Source organism: Hyla sarda, chromosome 1 (genome assembly GCF_029499605.1).
Source record: "Hyla sarda isolate aHylSar1 chromosome 1, aHylSar1.hap1, whole genome shotgun sequence".
In the NCBI taxonomy this organism is placed as follows: domain Eukaryota; kingdom Metazoa; phylum Chordata; class Amphibia; order Anura; family Hylidae; genus Hyla; species Hyla sarda.
The window spans coordinates 29,336,126-29,345,664 of record NC_079189.1 but is presented as its reverse complement, the minus strand read 5'-3'; positions in this window follow the sequence as shown (position 1 = coordinate 29,345,664).

The following is a 9,539-nucleotide window of genomic DNA, read 5'->3' as shown; positions in this document are numbered from 1 at the left end:
TAAAATTGTGTGATGGCTGGAATTATCCTTTAAACACGCAAACTGGATTTGAAGTCTTTTCTTTAAGATTTAGTAACTTTTGGATACATGTACATGACCTTCACTGTGTTTTCTTTTTGAGGCAATGCCTTAGAAATTAGGACAATTAACTATTTGTTTTTGGAGTCCTCCACTTTCGATTCGCTTGCCATTCTATAAATATGGGTCCGTAATGCCCATTGTTGGAATAACACTGTGCAGACTACCGCTTTGTGACCTTTAACTGAGCCATGTACTTCTGGCCGAACACCCAGATATACATTAGATTTGTGGTTCAACCCCACAAAAAGAGGCTTCTTTGGGAGATAATCTTGAGTATAGACAACTTTAAAGGGGTACTCCGGTGGAAAACATATTTTTTTCTTTTAAATCAACTGGTTCCAGAAAGTTAAACAGATTTGTAAAGTACTCCTTCCAGTACGTTTTAGTAGCTGTATGCTACAGAGGAAATTCTTTGCTTTTTGAATTTCTTTTTCGTCTGACCACAGTGCTCTCTGCTGACACCTGATGCCCATATCAGGAAATTTCCAGAGCAGGAGAAAACCCCCATAGAAAACCTATGCTACTCTGGAGTTCCTGACATGGACAGAGGTGTCAGCAGAGAGCACTGTGGACAAGACAAAAAAAATAAAAAAATTTCACAAAGCAAAGAATTTCCTCTGTAGCATACAACTGCCAATAAGTACTGGAAGGATAAAGATTTTTTAATAGAAGAAATTTACAAATCTGTTTAACTTTCTGGAACCAGTTAATAAAAGAAAAAGTTTTCCACCGGCGTATTCCTTTAAACTTAAGGAAATATAGATGCTCATTTAAAGGAAAGTTTTGTTATTTATGCTATTTCGAATAATTCAGTACTTGAAAGTGGGCTGCTAACTTTTTGAACTGAAGAGACTTAATCTTGGTAACAAAGAAGCAAAGAACAGTTTGATATGTAAGATTAGGTAATGTTTTATTGGTCATAGGGAGGTATGTATGATCTAGTGCTGCACGATTTGGGGGAAAAGTGCGATTCCCTTTATATAATATAGGTAAATATTGCGATTTCGATATGCGATTGTGATATGATAAACCATGAAATCCCCCCCCCATTTCATGCCCAATCTCCCCCATTTAATGTCTGATTCCCCTATTTCCTTCCTCCCCCATTTCACGTCCACACCCCTTATTTTACATTGTCACATGGGGCAGGAGAAACATAAAAAAAAAAAAATTAATTCCTACCTAGCACCAATCCCCTGTAGGTCTGTCATAGATCCTGTTCTCCTCCATGCATTCAGGTGTCTTATATGGGCCTTACAGGACCTTCCTGCTCAGCCAGTCACTGGCCTGACACATGATACCACTGCAGCCACTGATTGGCTGAGCAAGAAAGGTCCTGGAACCAGATGCTTGTCTGGAGCACAGAGAAGGTCCTGGGACCACATGGAGGAAAACAGGATCTGGGGCAGACCTACGGGGACCGGGGCTAGGTGAGCGTCAGGTTTTTTATATTTTCCCCCGTGCCTCTATTATTACTTAGGACAGTGTTTCCCAACCAGGGTGCCTCAAGCTATTGCAAAACGACATCTCCCAGCATGCCCGGACATGCTAGGAGTTGTTGTTTTGCAACAGCTAGGGGCACCCTGTTTGGTAAACACTGTCTTCCCATTTGATTGCGAATTTTCCCGGGGGGCTATATCGACATATTGCAATTTGCTAAATTCGCAAAGCGATTGCCATATATATATGGTGCAGCTCTAGGATCCAGTGTAAAAAAAGAAAGATTTTTCTTTTGAATTGTACAAGTAAAGTGTCTCGGGCATCCATTTGTGAACGAATAGGAGTAGTTGGTGGGTTTCCTACGTCTCCTTCAGCCTTTGATTTAATATATGTATTGCCAAGATGAAATACTTGGGGAGATCATTGCTTTGTATCTGGAATTGTGTTTGTGGCCAACTTTACTCAGTAAGATTACGTGCAGTATCAACTATCCCTTGTAATGTGAATGTTTACAGATCTCCTTATTCTAATGACCCCTTTTTAAACTAAGCTGGTCGAATTACATGGATACCTATACGGCAAAGCTATCGTGAGTGGTCTTAGTTCAGCTCCTAAAACGTGTCCGTCGGGATGTTAAATGGAACTGAGAGTTGCCTGTTTCCTGTGCCTTTGTGTAAGTCAAACTGTGTCAAGATTGAAGCCAACGCTTACACGGGCCAAAAACTTTCACAATCATCTTCTTGTCTCGCCACAGTCTAAACAATCCACTGACGGGTGAATAACCTGTGTAAGAACACGTAGTACGTTCTAGTTGACATTGGATATCAGCTCATTTAATGTAACGTTTGGCGCATTAAAGGATTGGTAATACTTGTGAATGTGCTGTACTTTATTTACCTTTTAAAAATACTTTTGTTGCCTTTTTGGAAAAACAATTGACCTTTTATTAACCGATTTTATGTCTTCTAAACACATTTCCCCTTTTTTGCATTACACCCGACCCTTGCACGGTGACCAAGAAAGTGTCTGCTACCAAACTTTTTAATTTACAGTTCTGTAAAAGCAAGTAAAAAGCACAAATACTGATAAAAAAATAAAATAAATCTCCCGGGAGATTAATTTTTTATGAAACATCCCTAATAATGAGTATCTATATGTACATGGGTCTGTTTAACCAATTACAGTGGTCCCTAAAGTTACATTATGAATAAGTTCCAGAACGACCATTGTAGGTGGAACCCCCCCCCCCCCCAAATGTCATCCAAATGCAATGGTCCCTCAAGTTACAATATTAATCGGCTCCAGGACGACCATTGTATGTTGAGACCAGAACTCTATGGAAACCCGGTTTATTGGTTCTGAAGCCACCAAAATGTCGTCCAAAAATAGGAAAAAGTGAGGATTAAAGAAAAATAAGTAGATCACTAATATAGATAAAGCAAGTCCTTACATATGAGTAAGAAAGATCTGCTGGGAGCTGTAATCACTGTCTATGTCAGTGTTTCCCAAGCAGGGAGTCTCCAACTGTTGCAAAACTACAACTCCCAGCATGCCCGGACAGCCAAAGGCTGTCCGGGCATGCTGGGAGTTGTAGTTTTGCAACAGCTGGGGGCACCCTGCTTGGGAAACACTGGTCTATGTAGAGGATAGGAGCTTCTTCGGGGTCCTGTACAGTGTCCTAAAAAAGTAACATGAAGTCGCCCCAACCTGGTGTCCAAAGGAGCAGCTAATCCTGGTACAGGTAGTTTACAGAACATGTAGTACCACCCTGTACTGAAAGGGGGCGCTACCAGACATCAGTCAGTGCATACACTTCAGTAATACAGGGGTTTTACCAGTGAAATATCCATTCTGATTGCTCTTCAAGCCATTGACATGTTTCACAGATCTGTACTGTCTGTAGCATTGTATGTTGAGTCTGGTTTCAAGTTACAATGGTCCAGAAAAGACCATTGTATGTTGAAACTATTGTATGTTGAGGCCATTGTAATTTGAGGGATCACTGTATAGGAAAAAGTGAGGATTAAAGAAAAATAAATTGATAACGAACAAAGATAAAGCAAGCCCTTACATATAAAAGTAATAAAGATCTGCTGGGAGCTGTAATCACTTTCTTTGTAGAGGACAGGAGCGTCTTCAGGGTCTTGTACAGTACACACAGTGCCCCAAAAAAGTAATATGCAGCCACCCTCACCTGGTGTCCAAAAAAGCAGCTAACCCTGGCACAAGTAAAGAGTAGTACGGAACATGTATTACCTGTACTGTAGGGGGCGCTACCAGACAGACAGTCAGTGCATGCCTTTCAATAAGGCTTGGTTCACACTACATTTTGGATGTATGGGGACCGGATCTGGCTGAAGGGGGGTGAAAACCGGGCTCTCCCGTATCCCAGCCGGACGCGGCCCCAATCTCATTCATTTGAATTAGCCAACCGGCGTCAGATATTGACTCTGGTTGGCTCGTTTTTACCCCGTATCCGGTTTTCTGACCGGACCTAAAACCGGGGTATACCGCGATTGTTCAAAATCTGACATCCATGAGAAAACTTATCCAGAAATGTCATATATCCTTCATCCTACGGTGTGATTGATCGTGTATGACCATTTTGAATGACTGGCCAAAATGGAGTAATGTGTGTATTGTCGTGTCTGCAAAATAGTTGCTTATCAGATCATTGTTTTTCAAGTTCAAGTCTTTATCAAGTTGTTCACACATGAGCTTACTATCAAATGTGTATGGTAACATTCCTAATTTTTAGAACATAACTGTAGGGTGAAAACTAAAAATATCAAGAGCTTATTGTGCTACTTGCTAAAAAATCTTTGGCTACTGATCTAGAGATGGTCAATGAGACTTATTTCGAAATGCACAAATGGCTGAGAAGTGGGGCAAAAAATCACAAGAATTGAAGACCTGATTTTAACAGACGTATAGAGTATTAATAATAATTCACAACACCAGCATATCACAGCACCTTACAACTTTGAGGGTACAAAAACAGAAAATAATCAGGCACAATAATTATTCAATCAAGAGGCGAGAGGGTCCTGCCCGTGAGAGCTTAGAGGAATCGTGCTGAGACAATCGGCAAAAAGTGCTTTATTCGTACAATGAACCAGCCATGATTTTTAAGTGAAAGATTAAATTACGTGGGTGAACCGGTCACTAACCAATCTGGTGCATTGGAGGAAACTCCTGAGTTAGAGTGGGGGGATATAGCATGGCAGACCAATTTGGGAATGTTATATGTCTGCCTTAAAAGAGGCGTTTTTAAGAAACATTTAAAACTGGTTGTTTGGTATAAGTCTGAAGGTTTGGGGTATTGCATTCCAAAGAAATGGTGCAGCACAAGCAAAATCCTGGAAACAGGAGTAAGAGGTTTGGATTATAGATTGTTACTTTTTGGTCATTAGTAAAAGATAGAATCTGGGGATGGTGGATGTAGGGAGGTGCAGCACTGGGGAGAGCTTTGTGGGTGTGTGAAAATTTTTGTACTGCACTGAATGGAAAACCAGTGTAGTGACACAAGAGGGTGGCATCAGTGTAATGGCTGGAGAGAAAGAGGAGTCGGGAGAGTGTAGAGAAGGAAAGGCCTCTTAGTACGGAGTAGGAGTAGTAGAACTACCAGAGATTTAGCTGCTTTAACCGTAAGAAAAGGGTCGATTTTGGAGATATTTTTTAGTTGGAGTTAACAGTAATGTGGAAGGGACTGACTATAGGAAGTGAAAGATAGACGCTTTAGCCTAGCTAACTCCAACATCACGAGCTTGCTGCTCAGGAGTCATAATAGTAGTACACACCGAGATGGAAATGTCAAGTTAGGCAGGTTAGTAGGCAGAGAAAATAAACGGGATATGGTATATAGACTATGAAAATATGGAGACCAGTCTTGTAGTGGTAGATCTGTGAGGCACAAATGAGTTCCCTAGTGCCATGCCACCATTTATGGAAACTGTATAAGCTTAAAGGGGTACTCCGGAAAAAATGTAAATCAATTTATTGAATTAAACAAAAGAAGTAGTCAAATGAATATACTCAGTCCACCCACAGGGCCCTTGTGGGTGGTTATGGTAAAATAAATGTGCAACTGATGCAAAGAAAAAAAAAATCTATATATATATATATATATATATATATATATATATATATATATATATATATATATATAGCAAAGAAGATAGTCCGGCACAGAACTGTAGTGTGCAGGTAAAAACTCAGAATTTTATTTCAGCAGGACGCAGTACACAGAAGCCTTAGGCTTCTGTGTACTGCGTCCTGCTGAAATAAAATTCTGAGTTTTTACCTGCATACTACAGTTCTGTGCCGGACTATCTTCTTTGCTGTCAATTGTGTGAGCCGGAGGCGGAACCGGCGTGTCCGCAGCACGAACTCAGGAGCAGCTGCGGGTGTGGTGAGCGGTAATTCATTTTGTGCATATATATATATATATATATATATATATATATAATAAATAAATAAGGATATCAGCATAAAATATATATAAAACCTTAAAAAGCTGAAAAAAAGGGGGGTCACCACTCAACTGCAGTAAAAACAATGCTGATAATGTTCCAATATGAAGGGGGAAAAAGATTAGTCCTGTGTGTAATGCGGAATGATGTAAATCATGGAATAAACATACGGTATGTATGCAATGATTGTGGTGATTTTTAACAATGTTCATCAATAATGCGCAAATTAAATAAGAGATGATCCTGTAATAGACACTGGTACACGGTACCGCTCACCCTTAGCCGTTCAAGCGAATCCTCTCTGGTTCTTGCAGTGAGAGCGGAATCCCACGAGCCCTCTCAGTATGCAGACATAGATGTGGCAAAGCGGGGGTATCTTGCTGGGTCCGCGGACCCGCTAGCAGCCGCTCTGACAGCAAGAACCAGAGAGGGCTCGCTTGAGCGGCTAAGGGTGAGCGGTACCGTGTACCAGTATCTATAACAGGATCATCTCTTATTTAAAGGAGTACTCTAAACGAAATCTTTTTAACGCCATTAGCTCTGATTTACAAAGTTATATAATACTCCCAATTACCTCCATTGCCTTCTGTGTACGCATCGTTGTTTTACAGCGAATCCGGAAGTGCAGCCTCCCTCACAGCATTATGACTGTCGTTCATCAGTATGTGCGCGTCAGCGGCCATGTCTGCAACGAAACGTCATCGTTTCTCCGTTCCTCCCCTCTGTTAGCCCTCCCCAGACAGTGCGTCCATGTCACGCCCCAAGTTGAATATTCATAACGCTGTTCGCTTACTCAGCCGGCATTCGCTGGGCTGAGTAAACGCCTCTCTAACCTCCCTCCTATCATCCGGCGAGTCGCGCGCATGCGCATTCGCCAGCATACAAGGACCGGACATGTGATCTTATTCCACCAGTAATATAACAGATAGTTACGCCGCCGTAACTATCTGTTATATTCACAAAGCAACCTACGCCAATATGCAGCGCGATCTCAGCTTGATTGGAGGATGCGGGGGGAGGAGATGGCGTAGTGGCTCTGGGTGGTGGCTAGAGACAGGGGGAGGCAAATACGAGGCAGTGAAGAATAATATTAGGGGTGGGGAGAAAGACTGAGGGAGGGATTGTGACCGGAATCATATGCGCTAGGAATGATGGGTAACGTCAATTATGACGTCAGTTTCAGACGTACAGTACCCGGAAGTGTGCAAAATTACCGGGGGCTGTAGCTGGAGAACCGCTGGACCGATCCTGGAGATCACCACCTCTATTTAAAGGTATTTACGAACCCTATTCTATGGTGATATTTATTTGCTTATCATAGTACTCCTTTAATTTGCGCATTATTGATGAACATGGTTAAAAATCACCACAATCTTCGCATACATACCGTATGTTTATTCCATGATTTACATCATTCCGCATTACGCACAGGACTAATCTTTCCCCCCCCCCCCTTCATATTGGAACATTATCAGCATTGTTTTTACTGCAGTTGAGTGGTGACCCCCTTTTTTTCACCTTTTTTTTATATATATTTTATGCTGATATCCTTATTTTTTTTTTTATTATATAATTTTTTTTTTCTTTGCATAATTTGTACATTTATTTTACCATAACCACCCACAAGGGCCCCGTGGGTGGACTGAGTATATGCATTTGACTACTTATTTTGTTTAATACAATAAATTAATTGATTTTCAACTCTTTATCCATATATTTTTTAGACCTTGAGCTCCAAATTCCTTTCTCAGATTTGTGAATTACTTCTATTTAAAAGTCTTAATCTTTTGCATTCACTACCAGGCAGTGGAAGAGAGAGGTGGTGTCTGGTAACTATAAAAGAAAGTACAATAAGCGATTGTCTGAGCTAGTGATTGTGTGTCCGTATACAAGTGTGAAGTATAGGAGTGTAAGTATAAAAGTGAGACGGACTTTAAATTCAGGGAGTTTAATTTAAATATTTGATTGCTATTCAGTATGACATGCAGATTACATTTATTTACATTTTTTGAGTAACCATTCTGGTGAGTATTGGACTGGCGGTTCGCCGCGAGGCAAGCTACCACCTGTTCCAGCCCGTGCCTCTCACCACCCAAGCCCCCCCCCCCCCCCCCCACTGTCTTACTATTTTGTGGAGCTGCAAATGTTTCTTCAAATCAGTAATGGTTCATTGTGATCGCTACAACTTGTTTCATTGGATTCTTGTGGTAATTCCACAGCTACAATGAAGGTGGGTGAAAGAAGGAGAACTTGGCATCAGATCTGTGGCATCAGGCAGGTGGAAGGATCAGAATAGTAGCCGAGACGGGTAGGCAGAAGAAAACGGTCTTTTTTGTCAAAGTGTGCACAAGTAAGTATTGAGGATATGCATTACGTAAAACATAACTTTTCTTAGGATAAAATATATGGACCCAAATTTTTTTTTTTTTTAATCTAACAAAAGAAAAGGTGTGCAAAAAACACCTTATGCCACCAATACCACCAAGTATTTATGTGATGCAAAGACCTCTAAAAGGTGGAAGGGAACCATTCTAACAGGTGTGGGTAAAAACTTCCCCTGTAAGGCCCTACTTCCCTTCTTTTTGGCAAGTGTTACTCATCCTTAAAAAGGCGGGCCCACACAGGAACCTCTCCCTATTTCCACCTAAAAACACTGCCATTTACCATGGTTTTAGTTGGAAATAGGGAGAGGTTCCAAAAAAGAAGGGAATTAATAGTGCGAGAGTAGGGCCTTACAGGGGAAGTTTTTACCCACAACTGTTACAATGGACCATACGTTGTTCCCTTCCACCTTTTAGAGGTCTTTGCATCGCATAAATACTTGGTGGTATTGGTGGCTTATGGTGTTTTTTGCACACCTTTTCTTTCATTAGATTTAAAAAAAAAATTGGGGTCCATATATTTTATCATAAGAAAAGTTACGTTTTACGTAATGCATATCCTCAATACTTGTGGTCTAACGCAGAGGAATTTCTGAAACTGCGGACCAGCACCTTTATTATGTTTTGCAGTATCCATGGCAGCACAATGAAAGAGCCTGGAGGTGGTAGCATCAGTATGAGGAGACCATAGAGCAGCACAATTAGAGAGCCTGGAGGTGGCAGCATCAGGAGACCATAGAGCAGCACAATTAGAGAGCCTGGAGGTGGCAGCATCAGCATGAGGAGACCCTATGTCAGCACAATGACAGTGCCTGGAGGTGGCAGCATCAGCATGAGGAGACCATATGGGTGCACAATGACAGCGTGGAGGTGGTAGAATCAGCATGAGAAGACCATAAGGCAGCACAATGAGAGAGCCTGGAGGTGGCAGCATCAACCTGAGGAGACCATAGAGCAGCACAATTAGAAAGCCTGGAGGTGACTGCATCAGCATGAGGAGACCATAGGGCGGCACAATGACAGAGCCTGGAGGTGGTAGCATCAGCATGAGGAGACCAAATGGTGGCACAATGACAGTGCGTGGAGGTGGTAGCATTAGCATTAGGAGACCATAGAGAAAAATGAGAGTCTGGAGGTGGCAGCATCAGCAATGACAGAGCCTGGA